At 35.7% G+C, this 18390-nt stretch overlaps 1 protein-coding gene, 1 long non-coding RNA gene and 1 pseudogene across 2 annotated transcripts in view; 1 reads left to right on the top strand and 2 right to left on the bottom strand.

The window, feature by feature from the left end:
* The window catches only part of LOC121417470, a 34086-nt gene extending 16219 nt beyond the window's left edge, over positions 1–17867 (bottom strand). Inside the window, exon 1 of the transcript XR_005970356.1 lies at positions 17726–17867. The gene's annotated coding sequence lies outside the window, so the exon portion shown is untranslated. The remainder of the gene's footprint in view (positions 1–17725) is intronic.
* On the bottom strand, positions 7935–15661 carry LOC121417469 (annotated as a pseudogene).
* On the top strand, positions 13482–15546 carry LOC121417471. Its single transcript, XR_005970358.1, has 2 exons — positions 13482–14329; positions 15094–15546. It is a non-coding gene; the product is annotated as an uncharacterized LOC121417471 (long non-coding RNA).
* Positions 17868–18390: the final 523 nt, after the last annotated feature.

Genomic DNA, 18390 nt, shown 5'->3' with positions numbered 1-18390 from the left:
AATAAATTTAGCACTGTTTAACAACTACTGAAAAGTTCATAAAGTAAATAGATTTGTAAAGATTTGATGGGAAAGAAGAACACGGACTGCCAAGGATACTCCAGGCAGCCACACGGACCTACACGGCAGCCACACGGACCTACACGGCAGCCACACGGACCATCCCGGATGGCTTTGCCAACCCGGCAGTCCACGGATGACGCCGGATGTTTTTGACAGTCAAAAACTGCCGTGTTGGCCTCCCGGACGTTCAAGGACCAACACGGACCACCCCGGACCTCCAAGGATGCCCAAGGCGCCAACACGGATCTCTCCCCGGACCACCCCGGATTAGATCCGGGATGGTCCGGGCTCTATATGTGACTGGGGCTTTACCATAAATAGATCCAAATGGGATCGTGGTGAAGTGTCGAGAGGAAAGGTCAACATTTTAGGGTGGAGTTGACGATCCCCGCATCGTGAAAAACATTTACACAGCATTTTAAATTTCTATTGTCTCATAGCGTTGACAATAAAGTTCGTGGTTAAGTGCAGCGAAGAAGATAAACATTTAGCGAACGTTCGAATGTGTGCTCATCGTTTGCCCATCCTCTCTCTCCCTCTCTCTCTTTATTTGACAAAAGCTTCATCTGTATTGATCTATTTTACTGTCCATCTATAACATTTACAACCAAAGATATGTTAAAAAAGAAAAAAATAATGTAAAGTTAAATTATGTCAAACTTTATTCTTGCCATTCGTTTGCTCAAAATAATCATCAACCAAACACAATCGTAATCATATTGTATAGCAAGGAGTCAACATTAAGAACAAAATTGAAATATCATGACTTGTAAGTATAAGACCAATAAAATTGTTGTGTAATAATGATTATGGTAATACTACTATTAATAGTCGATGCGTTTTATAAACTGTCAGAAGGATGTCATTTATTTTGACCGCTGTACATTGCTCTTGTTATGTTCTTCGAAATCATCATGATTGCCTTGAACTCCCTCGCTGTCAAAGTGATCCCCTTTTTGGATGGAAAGTATTCCCCGCCAGATTCGTAGAAATCTCGGATATCGACGTAGACTTGTCCTCTGAAATTTCGAACGGTGACGTACTTTGCTCGATCATCTTTTCCACTGATTGGGTACTTGGCGATGTGGGTTCCATTTTTCTCATTGCGTCCACCTGTGTTGCTTACTATATCTTTACCAGTCTCCATGCCTTTTCGATCACCATTGATACTCTGATGATTTGTGGTATCTTTCCCTTCCACGTTTCTGCTCTGGTCGATCTGTTTCACTGATTGTATGTCCGATTGACCCTCTTCTATGAAGAGAGGTACAGACGATGAAAAACCCTCGTATCCATTTTCTCGTGATTCACCTTCCATCTCGTCTCCTATAGTTTTAACGTTATGGATGTTATAATAACTGTACATGTTGTTGTATGTCCTCTCTACACTATTTTCTTTCGACATCGTTCTTGCTCTTTTATGCATTTTTGTAACCCTATTTTAGGTAAACATAACGTATATTTTTTATAATGAAAGGATGACGTTGATATTATATTTAGAATGTGACGATATACACTATTAATAAAGTTGAATTGTTTTCTACACCCGTTCTCTTGTTCTCTTGGACATGTCCAAGACATGTTTTTTAATTTCTTTACTTTCTTCTTGTTCTTGAGTATGGTCATGATTGGACATGTCCGACACTTGTCTATTGTTTCTTTACTTTCTTCTTGTTTTTGAGTATGGTCATGATTGGACATGTCCGACACTTGTCTATTGTTTCTTTACTTTCTTCTTGTTTTTGAGTATGGACATGACGTCATCGATGTTGTGCAATCCACTATGACGTCACCATTTACTTTCTTCTTGTTTCGAGTATGCGCATGACGTCATCGATGTTGTGCTATCCACTATGACGTCATTTGTTTTTCAGGTTTCGTCACTCTATGACGTCACACCTTCGTGACGTCACTTGACCGCCCATCTATTTTTAATCCTATTGTTTCAATTTATAATCCACATTTCCATATTTAATTTATAATCCATAATTTATAATCCTATTGTTCTAATTTTAATCCATATTTCCATAATTTATAATCCATATTTCATATTTCCATAATTTATAATCCATAATTCATATTTCATATTTATAATCTGATTAATTTTTTATAATCGGATTATAATTCATATTTCTATTGTTTAGAACAATAGGATTAGTTATGACGCTATACGTACCAGTATACTACTATTGCAACATAAAACAGTCAGGTTTAGAGATTCCAAACAATTTGATGAATCTTCATTTCTTAATGATATTAGTAAATGTGATGTTTTATGCAATTTTAATGGTAATGATTATGAAAGCTCAGTTATTAATGATCAGATATGGTTCAAATAGAAGGAAGCATTTTTATCAATATGTAATCAACATGCCCCTATTAAAGAAGTACGGGTAAAGAATAGATATAATCCTTGGATGACTAATGATATTCTCGAACTTATATATCAACGTGATTACCTTAAAGACAAGTCTGATGATAATGATGACTTTAAAGATGAATATCGTAAAATCAGAAATAAAGTTCTTTCTTCTATTCGTGAAGCAAAAAGGAAATACTTTATTGAAATTTCATCTAAGTTTAAAAATGACTCTAAAAAGCTTTGGAAAGAACTTAATATGGCTACTGGTAATATGAAATATTCAAACTGTTCATAATGACCTAAGTCCTGAAAACCTAAACGAATACTTTGCTAATGTTGGACGAAATATGACTAATTCTTTTAATCATTGTAAACTACCGAATTGGAAAAACCCAAAATGTATTCATACTTTTGATATGAAAATTATATCCGAGAGTGAGGTTTTGAGGCTTTTATCTAATCTTAGTTGCAACAGCACCTTAGACATGTTAGATTTTGATAGTAAACTTCTTAATATATCATCACCTCTCATACTTTCGTCGTTGACTTGTATTTTTAATTACTCTTTAAAAAATGGAATCGTATTTGATGACTGGAAGTATTCAAGAGTAACACCTATTTATAAAGGAAAGGGGTCAAAGGATTCATGTTTAAATTACAGACCGATTTCAGTTGTATGCCATCTTGCCAAAATTATGGAGAAATTAGTTCAGAAATGTCTTCATTCTTATTTAATTGAAAATGATTTGATAACTTCTGATCAGTCTGCTTTTTTAAAACATCACTCGACAGTAACTTGTCTCCATCGTGTTATTGATGACTGGTATGATGCACTAAATAATCACGAAATGGTAGGCGCTTGTTTTTTTTAGATATATCTAAATGTTTTGACACAATTAATCATGAAATGTTATTATTTAAATTAGAAAAGTATGGAGTATCTGGTACAGAACTTATGTGGTTCAAAAGTTACTTAACAAACCGGAAGCAATCAGTAAGATGTCATGGTAAACAGTCAAACCCTATTGATTTAACAGTTCGAATTCCACAGGGGGGAGTATTAGGCCCGGATTTATTTTTAATATTTATAAATGATATTGTACAATGCATTTCGACTGTTGTTTGTAATATTTTTGCTGATGATGTTATTGTGTATATTTCCGATTCTAAGTTAAGTAATATTCAACGCGATTTACAGGTATGTTTACATGAAATTGATAAGTGGTATAATGACAATTGTTTAAATTGGCAAGGGAAATTTTTTTTTGATCTTAAAATCATACTTATACTCTTTCTTTGATGGGAGGAGGTTATCCAAGATATGATCTGAATTTTGTGATTGGAGGAATAGCTTTTCACACATGATTTTCCTACGGTCAGATAACAATTCTAAGTTTAATTCTTTGAGTGCCTCAGCTAGTGCACGATAATTGTGGGTTGATTATACGTATTGCTCGTTTTTGTACAGATTCCAGTAATTGCGACTGTTCGTTTGTTAACCCCCCATGAAATACTTGGCAGGCATTCTCAAGAACAGAACGTATACAGGCTTTGTAATACCATGGAGAAATAGCTCTATGGTAATACATACATAATTCATTACTAGAAAGGCCGGCTCTGCGTAACTGAACCAGGAGGAATAGTCGTCTTGCAGCTTTGGAATAAATTGCATCAGTATGGGTATCCCACTTCAACCGATCATTTATCCATAATCCTAACAACTTTGTTTCACTTACACGATCTAGCATTAGTACGACATCAATGGTTAATGCGTGTGTCAAATCCATCTTAGTAAAGTTAATCATCATTTCTTTAGTTTTCTTTGAGTTTATATGCATGTCATTTTTATTCGACTATAACACCAATTCATCTAACGCACTCTGGAGTGTATCTTGGTTCCTAACGTTACACACATCATAGATAGTAGTATCATCTACATATTTGACTAGGGGAAAATTCAGATTCAAATCGGACAACATAATAATAAAGAGGAGGGGGCCAAGTTTAGTCCCCTGGGGTATACCTCCATGACAGCATGACCAATCAGATGTAATTTGACCTATATTTACTCTTTGTTTTCTTTGACACAAAAATGAACGAATCAAATTGACAATTTTGTGACTTATACCAATGTTAACAAGTTTATCGATAAGAATCTTGTACCTCTATGTTAACAAGTTTATCGATAAGAATCTTGTGGTTAATTCGGTCAAAAAGCTTTTTGGAAGTCTACTAGCATCCGTTTCCTGATACCAGTGATGACACAGATCAATGAGTGCTAAGGTGGTAGAGGAGCTTGGAACGCTCCCAAACTGGTTCTTATCAAGATTTGGTGAATACCCAGTATTTTAACTTCATTAAGTTTGTATGCATTTTTATTGTTGTTTGATATTTTTTATGTAACAGGACCGTGTTGAAAACAGTGTATTTTATCTGAACATGTTATCCTGTATAAAGATGTTTTAATAAATAAATAAATATTGGCGGAGCAAAAAAAAAGGGGGGGGGGGAGAAAGAAAAAGTAGGGGAAAGAAAGGAGGACAAAAGAAGACGAAATGGTCAGGGGAGGACTTGGAAAACGATTTTTAAAAATGTATATTTCATGTCACTTATTAAATTTTCGCTCGCACTTCGCCGCTCGCATTGCCTGTTCGATGGGATACACATCTAAATTTCAGGGACTTAAATTTAAATCTAAAGGATTTATTTTTAAGTCTTTCATGGAGTGTAGGTAGGGACCAATCGATGTGGACTTAAAATAAGTCTTTGCAGGGATTAAAAAATTTTAATCTGTAAAGGACTTAAAAATAAGTCTAATAGATTTAAATTATAAGTCTTATTGGATTAAAATTTAGTCTGATAGAGATTTAAAAGCAATCCTGTATGGGACTTATATTTTTTTAATCCTAATAGATTTAAATTAAAGTGTCTGTATTTTAGGTATACTGAAGCAATGAAATTGAACACAAAACACTCAAAAATTAAATTCTGGTAAGTTTAATTTAATAATGTCATTAAAAATTCATTTACATAAAATGCAAAATACACATTGCATTAGTTCATTCATAAAATTATCTTCCTTGCAAGAAAACATGTTAAAACAATGATGATCTTACACATTAAATGATTATTGAATCCTGATAATTGTAATTTCATATAATACACAGAAGAAAAAGTAGGGAAATGACGTCATCAGTGCATATTCGATATGCATATTTTATAACTGTTTCCCTAAAATGATGAAAAATTTTAAAATTCAATAAATATGTTATATTTCATCTGATTTTTATGACATTTTCAGAATTTTACTGGTTCAACCCTATAACTAGGCCAGGGTATTTTGGCACGTTTGGAAGTGAAGGGGCCTTGCAGGCTTCACCCCCCCCCCCCCCCCGCCATATGATCTCCCAAAATCCCGCCAAGTTACGGTTAAATCTTCCTATGGCGGCGCAAGCAATTTTGATTGCGCACATGCTGTTTAGAACCTGATGGAATTATGGGAACGTTTCAGTATATGGGAAATTCCACGCCCAACATTCTTTCCTGTTATTAAAGTTAAAAGAGATAAGCAGCCTGATATCTAAGAAGCAAGAATATCCCTTCGCTTAATCTGTACAGTACTGCCTACTTGAATATCAGGTAATTTATCTCCATTATGGACACACAAAAAAAGGAATGTCCGTGTGGATGTGCCCTTATATATATCACACATCATGGTAAAGAGACTAGTTATATACAGTCCTAAAAAAAGGTACTATGTCTACATAACAATGCAAATTAAAGCAATGTTTTTCATGGAAAGTTCAATGATAGTTTGACATTTCAAACTTTGTCAAATATTACCCCTATTCAAACACAAGATGCATTTCAGATTTAATATTAAATGGCAGAAATATTGCCAAGTATACAAAGGCAAAACTGGTACTGCTGTTCATATTAAAGGGGACCAATACCCATGGAAATAATCACTTTTTTTAATGAAATAGCACAATGAGAGGAACAGTTTTAAAAAAGTTTCATCAAAATCGGTTATAAAATAAGAGATTTATGGAAGTTTGAAAAGTCTCGTTGTACCTTCTACGGGGATCCTCAAATTGGCAACATCGGCTTCAAAATGGCTGATTTTATGGACAACTCTTCATTTGTTTTGTACGCAAATTTTAAGATATTTCTTTCAAAATATGTCTTATTTACCTCTGAGCTTAAAATATGTCAGAGGAAAATATATTTCACACAATATGTTGAGCTCTCAACCTGTCTGGACTAAATATTAGAACACTGCATTTTGCATTACATCAAAGTTAATTTTAATGAACCACAACTTTGAAACTACATTAACACAATTTTAGAATCAATCTATACACTGTACAATAGAATAACAAGAGGCCCACAGACCTTGCACTCATCTGTGGCAAGAAAAGATAGTTTTCATATCCTGTTCAAATTACGAGTATACTTTTTACCCTTTTTTTGGACCAAGTTCCACTATCATATACTAGCTCCAAGGGTCCATGGTAACAATTTAAACAACCCTAGGCAAAATTTTAATGCCCTTGAAGATTTCCAGGAGCAATTTGTTTTTCTAACAGTCTGTAAAGTTCTCTTACATTAATTTTCCTTTAACTCTCATTCATCCAAATGTAGGTTCGTTTGCAAGTCATGTTAAAGTCCCAGACCGGACCGAGAAATGAAAACCAAAATGACATATAAAATGAAAGCTAATATTTCTTCATAATACAACAATTCCCAATTTAAGCATTTTTATCTTCCATCTAGAAAGTATTTCATTAAAAAGGTGATCAAACCTCAACCAGGCCATCCCTCCCAAATACTAGAAAAAGTACCCCTATTATAGTGGCGCGGCTGATGATGTCAAAGAAGTTTAAGGGAATGCTACTGCCAGGCATGATTGGGTTTCGCCTTTAGAAAACATGTTTGTATTGCTATGTCAGAACAACAGACCCCATGTGTGCTAGAATTCTATTGTTCTGACATAGCAATACAAACGTGTTTTCTAAAGGCGAAACCCAATCATGCCTGGCAGTAGCACATTCCCTTAAACTTCTTTGACTTCATCAACCGCGCCATCAAAATAGGGGTAACTTTTCAAGTATTTGGGAGGGATGGCCTGGTTGAGGTTCAATCATCTTTTTATGAATACCGGTACTGTTATGAAAATTTAATTTATTTTGGGGGTATTTATGTTATACGCCTACTTAGCTATCAATCGATGTAAGGTTGTATTTACTCCGTCAACGGTCTTTAAAGTTTGGCAACATCTAAAAATATGTTCTACTTGATCACACGAATCAGAAAATATATGTTGCCAATTTTTTAATTGACCTTTTGTGACCTGAAATGGAGGTCAAAGGTCAGGCTACATTAACATAAACATAATTTTCTTCAAATTGTGTCAAATTGTAGGTAATGTTATAACTACAAGGTCAAAGTTCAAATAACATGACGCTGAAAAACCTGGAAATACCAGGAACTACGTATTTTCCATTACTTTCCACATAATCAAAAGGATCAAAACTATCAGTAGGAGTGGGCTATAAGTAGGTACAAAATGTGTTTTTTGTTATTTTTCCCTGGTAACAGTTTTTTTCTGTTCCATATATCCTACCTCAACATGAAATGACAAAATTTTTTACCTTGCGTCCAACAAAAAACTGTGCAGGGCAAAATTCCAAGATGGCTGCCGTTTTCCTGAAAAATCACATTTTTAGCCATAATTTTGCCATTTTGGGGTCTTTTTAGCTGGTTTTGGTGTCTACTCCTATGTATTAGAGGGCAGGCTATCTGTTTATGCAACAAGAAGTAGTATCAACCCTTCACCTGTATAAATAGCCCTCAATATCCCTGCTCTGGGGGCTAAATTAGCCCCGCCCCTCTTAACTTTTTTCGCTATAACTTTTCAGTGCAAAAATATTTTGGGCTGAAATTTCATAACTTTTTTATTTTTCATCTCACACACATTTTAAGACCCTATTCACCAAAATCAGGGGTAGGGTTGAAGAGATATAGCACGTTTTTGTGACCAATATCACAAAAAATAGGCCGGTTTCCAATGCTTATATGTGTACAATGTACATGGTTTTACCATAAATGTTGTCAGAAGAATGTTTTTTATTGCAGAATAACAAGAGATATCATAAATTTGACTATGTATTCTTGTAAAATACATGATGAGATTTGGACACACCAAGTTTGGTCACAGTCAGTTCATAAATAGATGAGATCTCAGGATGGAACGGAGGAAAATTAGTAAATTAGATCAATGTACATGCACTTGCACCAATACATTTTACACACAAAAGCATTGAAAAATCGCTTTTTTTTTTTAAAAGATTGGTTATGAAGTGTTTTTTTTTTCTGCAACCGTTACCCCCAATTTTCGCAAATAGGGTCTTAAAATGGGTGTGAAATGTCAATTGAAAAAGTCCAGAATATTTTTGTCCGAAATATTTTTGCATTGACAGATTATCAAGAAAAATGTCAAGAGGGGCGGGGCTAATTTAGCCCCCAAAGCAGGGATATAGAGGGTTATTTATACAGGTGAAGGGTTGATACTACTTCTTGTAGCATAAACATATTGCTCTCCCTCCAATATAGGATTAGACACCAAAACCAGCTAAAAAGATCCCAAAATGGCAAAATTATGGCTGAAAATGTGATTTTTCAGGAAAACGGCGGCCATCTTGGATTTTTGCCCTGCACTTTTTTTGTGGTCAAAAATTTTGTCATTTTATGTTGAGGTAGGATATATGGAACAGAATAAAACTGTTACCAGGGTAAAACAAAAAATCACCCATTTATAGCCCACTCCTTCTATCAGGAATTAAGTTGGGAGCATGGGAAAGAGAAATGGTTGACAAAGGATAAGTTATGTAGATTTGATAGAACATGCGAAGGAACGCACCATAGGCTTCACCTTATGGGTGGGCCAAATTTCGTAGACAAAAGCCGCAAAGAAATCATAGAAATGTGAGAGGATGTCCGGATAATGTACATTAAAGACGAAGAAACTCTTGAATAGCTTGTCGAACGCTTCTACAATCGTCTGTCCAGCACTGAAAGGCAGACTGTTGAGGCACAGGAAGTATTGCTGCTGTCCTGTCTCCTTCCCGATGGCCACTATGAGGGGGCTGCCTGTATGTCTGCTTGATATGATTGATGGCTTCTTTGATGCTTGTTCCTTCCTGTAATTAGAATTTGAAAACATGTTTCAAATAAATAACATTATCCTTCATCTTGCTCAATTTAACAACATCACCCTATTTAAAGAGGATGTTTTCTTCATCAGGGTTTTTTTTAAGTGTTGGTGGCATATCAGACCACAAAAAGTCAATAATAAAAATGCATAGCACAAACGGTTACCATAGACCCCCTAAAAGATCAATTTACCTCATCACAACTCCAATATCCTTTGAGCTCATGTAGTTTGCCTAAAACTATGAAGAGGCTGTAACGTTTACGTTATAATCCCTACATGTATAAGCCATTAGTTGTAAATACCCCACTGGGGTGATTCACTAACTGGGAACAATTTAATGATTCTCAGGACTAGTATTATTCCCAGCAAATATTAATCCTGATTCACTGGTTCGCTAAAATGTTGTTGGGCTGCAATAATTTTTATCATAAGGCTAAGCGCATATCAATATTCATGAGCGCATCTAATCCATCCAATCAAAGCATGCAAATTCCTCAAATTTCAGTCACCACCATGGACACCCAATCTAATAATCAATAGCTTGTCTGGTCATGACTCAACTTTTCGTCAACTTCCCCCTTGAAACTAAAGAGAGCATACGTTTATTAAGACGTTGGACAAGCTTGAAAAAATTTCAGGACCATTTGTAGTAGTGCAGGTATTGCATCAAATTGTGTAGGTATCAGTTAACTTTATTCAACCTTAAGTTTGTTTTAAAATTTGGCCCTTTTCAAGCATTTATTCACGTTTGACCACACTTTCACTGCTTAGGCCTACAATAAAACAGGCAGGAGACACACATGGAGGCACATACTCAAGGCGCACAGGGTGGGTCTGAAGGGAATGAAGAGCATTGGTCGTTTGCAATAGGAGTTGCAAGCAATCCAAATCACTCTAAGCCTAATTAATAGGGATTTTACTGCTAATATCAATCCCAAGTACTTTAGTGAATCAGATACAAAAAGGGATATTGCTCTTAGTAGGGATATTGGGCCAAAGAACAATTTTCACTTTATAGTTAGGATTGATATTTGCTGTTCACCCCCTGATGAATTATAAAAGAACCCTAAAAAAAAGTGCAATATTTCAGAATCAAATTACTCACTGGCACATGCTGTACAAGGTAGTGTACTGCTGCAGATCTGCTACAGTTTACGCCCTTCGACTTTGGCACCGGCCGATGCAGTGTGTAGAGCACAGTTAGTAGTGCACAAAGATCTCCTGAAAGATGAATGAAAATTCATAAATGAAATCTTTACATTTTAGAACAAGGTAATTTCTGGATCATGTGTTACCCTTCAGATGGAGAAGTAGAACAACAAGTGTTGCCGGCTCCTCTGCAATTTGCATTCTGATAATACATTAATGACTAAATATGAAAGCACCCTTCCCTCTCTCCCTGCCTGCCTTTTTAGGGTTTAAACTCAAGGAAGTTCCAGCCCAACCAGTCACCAAACACTAAAAGTCCACTGATTTAAGAACATTAGATACACCAATGTTTTCATGACATCAATAAATATATGAAGGATAAATTTGCTGAAATTATGTAACATTACTCAACCTGAATAACTATTTATTTCTAAACACAGTAATCTGGGAAAATATTTCCATGACCTTTCAGGGTCCTAAGACATCTTAGGACCCTATAAGTTGAATCAGGTTCACAGGATGCGGTAAAATCATTAACCTACTGTTTGTATCTTCGTAGCGTTTCACTACTTCCTTGATGCTTTCAGATTCCTGATGGCCCTGCAATATGATCTTCTCCCTCAAGGTTGACCACTTTGACAGCAGTTTGTCGGCTGCATCTTCATGTAGTAACGCAAAATCGATGCCAATCTAAGAAAATTAGGCAAATAGCAAACAAAATATTAAAACAAATAAATAAGATAAAATAGCTTTAAGTTTGATGGACTTGAGAAGTACAATATTATGCATGCATAGATTTAATCCATACACATAAAAAAAATATCTAAATACAGGAATACTAACAAAACTAGGTCTGGCTGGCTGGCACGGTAGAGCTAAGCCAGAGAGGCTATCTAGCTAGCTGCTCCAATCTTATGTGTACTACACGCATGTGGTATGCTGGCTTTGAAATACAAAAGAATTTTGTAGTATGAAACTGCCATTGCTACTGATCATGATAGTAAATTCTAGTGTAGGGAAAGCTAGTATGCATGGTGGTGCTGCCCAACCAACATGCACCACAGCTAGTGTATGCACCTAGATGGAATGCAGCAGCAAGAATATCAAGCTATTTATTCCCTAAGGTCTGGTTGCTGCCCCTGATCACTAACACTTCATGACCAAACTCAGTAGTTGTAAACTACAGTATCTAAATACCCGCTATTGGTTAACTGTCACAACCTGACCTGTCCTCCCACATGTGCATATGGAATGTGATATAAATCTGGGGCCCATTGCAGAAAGAATTGTATTTAAATGCAACTAAAACAAAATTTTGTTCCTGACCACCTATAGAACACAAATGAAATTAATAAGTAACAATGCCATGGGAGTATTAACATGATTATTCCTCATAACAAGAATAGCTTACCAAATGTGGAATGTCCTGGTATCTGGGAAATGTAGTCACCATGTCTGTTATGGAGACAGGATTATTACAATCCATCACCAGCTGTCGCCGGTACTTGTGTGCATCTTGAAAGTATTGCGTATGCATGGCCATGTTGGAACGGTGGGGAGGAGAAAACTTCATCCAGTCAATCTGAAACAGGAATAAGATATTGGAAGTGAAAATGTTACTAAGCTCACAACAAATGTTCTTTGTAATTCAGTAGATTAGTGTTAAATGAGCAAAGAGAGGATTTAAACCGAGTTATTGAGGAAAGCAAGCGAGCACTTCTTTGCATATTTTTTTGGGGCCAATATCACACCTTTTTAGTACACATATTTTTATGTCATTTAAATACATTCAAAGTAAATATGAACATGATTTGTAATAAATGAGTGATTTTTCTTTGACATGTTGCCTAGTTATATGTGAAATCTTCATACTCAAAACTTTGAGCTGATCAGACATTTTCAGTTATAGGCGTCAAAATCAAGGCAGAATCCAAGATGCAAAGCATCATGGACAAACATTATAAATGAGATCAATGTGATAGAATAAGAAAAGAGATAAAGGAGAGAGGGTATGCTGTTTAAATATATTCCCATTATTCCATCAGGTTCCAAACAGCATGCATACATGACGATTCTCAAATATAACTTCAATTTAATACTAATCTCTTGATAAACATTATCCAAAAGTATCTCTGATACAATTTCTCATGAAACATCACATTCATTACCTTTTCCTGAATATTCTGCAGCTGTTGGCCAGTGGCTACTTCATCTGCTTTATCTGCTACAGCTTCATTAGTTTCTTTCTCAGGTTCCATTTTTCTCGGTAGCTTAATTCTCTCACTTTGCGATGCCCTTACATTTTTTAACCTAAACTGGATAAAGCCAGAGCCATCACGCGAGAAGAAATGTTCCTTCATTTAAGAAAGAAAAAAGACAAGAAAAAATTAATTCCAACTTAAGGATATAATACCACAATTGAAAACACAATTTGCATCGACTTTGTACACAAAATCATGTTTTTGAGCAATTTTGGGTCTGATATGCACTTTCAAACTGTTGCGTAATTTCTAATTATGCAATTAAATTTATATGTTGTTCAATTATGTGATTTTTTTTTTTACCAGAGTTTATCTTTAATGTTTACTTACATGCCCTTCAATTCCCGGTGTGGTATCTTTGGTTACAGGCCATGTCTGCACTATTTCCTTAGCTAATAACGTCTTCTGTTTAGCTGTTGGCCACCTTCAGGAATGTTTGAAATAGAAAAAGGGAAAATCATGCCAGTATACAGTAGCTACAGACTTTTTCTTTTACATAGAAAGAGGAGTTTGACATGCATTTATTTTATGGCTTGGAATTTTGAAAATTTGCATAAAAACTTTTACAAACATCAATCCTCTATCTCATTTTCAAGATTGTCATTTATAGTCTTGACCATCAAGCAGACTGGTACCATATGCAATGCAACAAAACAAGTCAATAACTTGAAATTCAAAAGCCATTTTGAGATGATGGTATAAACCTTACTATTTTTCTTCATTATTTTATGCTTCACTTGCTTTTTCAACATCACTTTCCTCCCCCCTCCCCTCCCCCCCAAAAAAAAATCCGCTATCATGTTTATTTCAGGATGATCCATGAGGGGTTTTACTATGTAAATGTGACATGCTAAAATTGGTGACATGTTTAGAAATGTGCCAGAGCATTTCAATTTAATATCACCAAAAAGGATACCTTATGGTCACCATTTCATAGAGCACATTTTTTTTTGCATATCCAGATACTACAAAAGTGTGTGTTATTTTACGAAACGACAAGCCTGTCTAAAAATTGTAAAATAACACTGTTCTTGTAGACTTTCTTTCTAAATGATTTCTTGAGATATTTTGCTTCATTGATCATTAGAATATAAAGAATGGAATAAATCTAACATTGATGAATCGTAAAAAAAATATTTTACTTTTTATTGAAATTGAGATAAAATTTCAGTTGCGCAGACTTAGATCTAGATCTAGGCAATACAGCCTACGTATGATTGGGGGGGGGGGGGGGTCCGTTGTCCGGATACTTATATAGACCCTAGACTCTAACGTTAGGTCTAACTCACTGTTAAGCAGATAAAAGCTTCATCTTTTGCTCTGGATTTTCTCAAAATCTGTGCAGTAAATACCAAAAATATTTGCTAATATTTGTGCTTTGTCCTAGATCTAGATTCTATTGTCTGTATTACTTTCAATCGATTAGTCTAGAATATTGATCACAAACTTCATAAAATGTCGTCCGGATCGACAAACAACCCGTCCGGAAACACAACAACCGGGTAGATAGGCTATAGATCTAGACCCTTGGTCTAAGTTACAGGCTTTAACTTAACGTTAGACCTAACGTTAGGGCCTAGAATCTATACCCGGTTGTTGTGTCCGGACGGGTTGTTTGTCCGGACAAGACAGAAATTTTTAGGAACTTTGTGATTTCATTAGGCCCCTTCGCCAACGTTAGGCCTAACGTTAGATTTCTAGGCCTAATCGATTGAAAGTAGATTCTAATTTGACAATATAACAAAGCACACATATTACTTTTATTAGCAAATATTTTTGGTATTTACTGCACAGATTTTGAGAAAATCCAGAGCAAAAGATGTTTTTGTAATTGTAGGGCCTACCGCCCGTTGCAGCGGTGCCGATGGCGGTTTCTACAGGTAACCGTCACCACTGCATAGCATATGTTTAAGCATACGTAAACCCCTTATTCAATATGGTGGAACTTTTTTTTCAAGACTGTCTTTAGCAATGTCGTTTGGCAGTAATGTTTATCAACCCATGGGAGCCAGGTAAACCACCACCGCTGCACCGGGCGGTAGGCCCTACAAAAACTTAACGACTGTCCAGCCCGCACTTCGTGTGTATGGGCTGCAGTATGTAACGACGGTCGTTAGGCACGTTAGGAACGCTCACAAAAATACCAAAATTGCCCAATTGGTAACAAGACTTGGCTTAAATGAGAGCTTGATAATCATGCGTCACAATTCTGGAAACAAATATCTGTGAAAAATGTATTATTTGATGTTTTCTACAAGTCAATTGTCTATGACTATGGCGAAATTGCGACTCAGAAAAATCGCACACGCAATTTTGCCATTCACGTGAATGGCAAAATTGCGCATGCGATTTTTCTGAGGTTGACTATTCCCAACTTGATAAAACACCCGTTTTGCTGCCATATAATTAGTTATTCTAATAAAGTTAGCATACTTAACACCAAATGAACTTACCCTCCAATATTCGTTTAGTATCTTCGGCCTTCGTGCCCAGTACTTTTTCCAAAAATCCATCCAGATTGGCCATTTTCAATCCATGGATTACTGCGATGATTTCGATCGGCGAGAGATAATTTTTTTCCCGCTGCAGTTCCCGCTGCGCTTGCAAGTACAAGTCACGTGACAAAATATCCATCTTCCTATTGGCCACTTTTCTATTTATCTTCGAAACTTTTTTAGTCTTTCGGGACTTAAATAAAAATATTGGAATCTCGGATAAAGAACTACGTTTAGCAATCTTTCAGGACTTAAATTTAATCTTTTAGATTTAATTTCATTTCAATCCCGACTGAGACTTAAATTTTAAGTCCCTGAAATTTAGAGTGTACACATTTTATTCAGGCGCGGATATAGGCTGATATGTAGCTTAAAATATGAAGTTTTGAAGTCAATATACGAAGCATATTTCAGCTCGGACATCAAGCCTTCATTATTTTGTTTGATTTACAAATTGATTTATTTATGTGCTCTGTAAAATGGTCCGTTTCGTTGTGTGAATACCATTTGCAGCTTTTTTTGCGTTGTGCACTCGCATTATTTGATTTGCCAAGTAGGCCTACATAATGTCTTAGTTTATTTCATAAGATTCTTTATATATTAGTTATATAACAAACTACTTAATACCTCCCCCCCCCCCCTTTATGACAGTTTATCAAAATTTTCGTCTCGCGATTTGCGCTAACACTATTGTTGAAAATATATCAACTCATAAACCCTATTAATGATTACAAAAGTGCTTAAAATGTGGAGGTTTTAGGCCTCGATGTCAACAAATTTCACCCACTCATTAGGCTTATTACATTAGATAAATATGATAATAAAATTTTCAGGAATTCCTAATGACTAAATTGTCCCTTTTTCAGAAAGAAATATCTATAAGTTTTATATCGCGCTTAGGGAGAGGAATAGGAAGACAGAACATATCATTTTCGTATGATGACAAAATGCCCTTAGGCCTAGAATGTCCTGGTCCTAGGTCAAAATCATGATAATAATATCAGCTCGCGCTTCGCACTCGCATCATTTATAGCTATTCACATCCACTTCACAATTTCCCTATACAGTGCTTTAGATAGTGCTTGAATTCACCTTTTTCATATCGGAATATCAAGTATTTTCCGCTCGCATTATTGATTTTCATGATAAAAAATGAAATGTATTCAGAGTGCCCACATTCTGTCTTACTCTATAACACGCACCCACATATTTATTGAGATACGCAGCTTGATCTTTATTCAAAACGTGCTAAAATTATCCAGTTTCAGATCAGAATATAAAAAATGTTCTGCTCGCGGTTTGCGCTCACATTTTTAATGTAGGAAGACAAAAAATTACCCATCCTTTTTCATGATTTACAAAAACGTGAATTAAGTGTCCCATTTTAGGTCTAAAATCTCAATTTTCCCCTCGCATCAATAATTGTTTGGTTTTATACGGTATAAAACCAAACAATTATTGATGCGAGCGGGGGGGGGGGGTGATACACTCTAGAAATAAATCAGTCAAAAATGACAAGCTAATAGTCAGCTGGGTGCAACAGAGTTATTTCTGAGTAGAATATATGTCAGAAATATGAATATCAGTGATTGCCATATCAGTTGCTCCCGGCCAGCTGACTACTGGTATAGTCAATTTGACTGATTTGTTTTAAGAGTGTATAATACCCATACCATTAATGATTTTAAAAAAAGAGAGCATAGAATGTCATTACTTTAGGTCTGAATGTCAAAAAAAATGTAAGCTCGCGCTCCGCGCTTGCATTATATAACATTTGAAATACATGTATGGTCTTCATGTCTCGTATACGAATTACATCTTCGTTGCTTCATTGAAGCTAAATAATAATGCAATATTATTGTTCAAATGTGGCTGTCGCCGGGGAGTCCCAACGGATTCAAACTCGACTAACATCGAACATAAACGATAAAAAAATGAATCATGAAAACAGGTAGTTGTATCTAGTAGGTCCATGATTCCAATTCATTCGTTTATCTTCGTTTGGTGCTCGAAGCAGCCGGGCCGAGTTCAATACTACGCCGCGAGCGTGGATCGTAACAGGGAAATGTATAGGCCTAATGTGTACGGCAGTGAAAAGTGACCTAGTGATTTATTTCACAGTTGGCATATATAATGACAGATAGGACATGTGTAAGAACAATTTTAGAATTGAACTTACCATTTTCGTGTATCATATCTTCTTGATATACGCGATAATCCAATAATTGCCTGTGCCTGCAGTGTGTATGTGCGATTCAACCGAATCTACCCGTTAGAAAAATGTGTATGTTACAGTGCGGCGTCAATAGAGATAGCGAATCGAGAATTACGTAAAATTACGTAATATATAAGACCGTTTTCCAAGTACAGTGACGTATCCCTTATAAAAATCGCCAATGGTATTTGAATGGTGCCGAATGGTAGTTGAATGGTGATCTGAATGGTAAATGGTACGCGAATGGTATTTAAGTGGTGTTTCAATGGTAAGTTCTTAATGGTAATTGGTAGTTTATTTAATGGTAAATGGTATACCATATACCCAATGGTGTTTCAGTGGTATGTGACTAATGATATGATTGGTATGATGAATGGTATACCATTTACCCAATGGTGTCTCAGTGGTATGTGCTTGTAATGGTATGATTGGTATGATGAATAGTATACCATACATCCAATGGTGTCTCAGTGGTATACAATGGTGTCTCAGTGGTATTCAATGGTGTCTCAGTAGTATGTGCCTGTAATGGTATGATTGGTATGATGAATAGTATACCATACATCCAATGGTGTCTCAGTGGTATACAATGGTGTCTCAGTGGTATTCAATGGTGTCTCAGTAGTATG

The sequence above is a fragment of the Lytechinus variegatus genome, chromosome 6, assembly GCF_018143015.1.
Source record: "Lytechinus variegatus isolate NC3 chromosome 6, Lvar_3.0, whole genome shotgun sequence".
Lineage (NCBI taxonomy): Eukaryota > Metazoa > Echinodermata > Echinoidea > Temnopleuroida > Toxopneustidae > Lytechinus > Lytechinus variegatus.
Note: the sequence above shows the minus strand (reverse complement) of the source record. Positions and strands in the feature narration are given on the sequence as shown.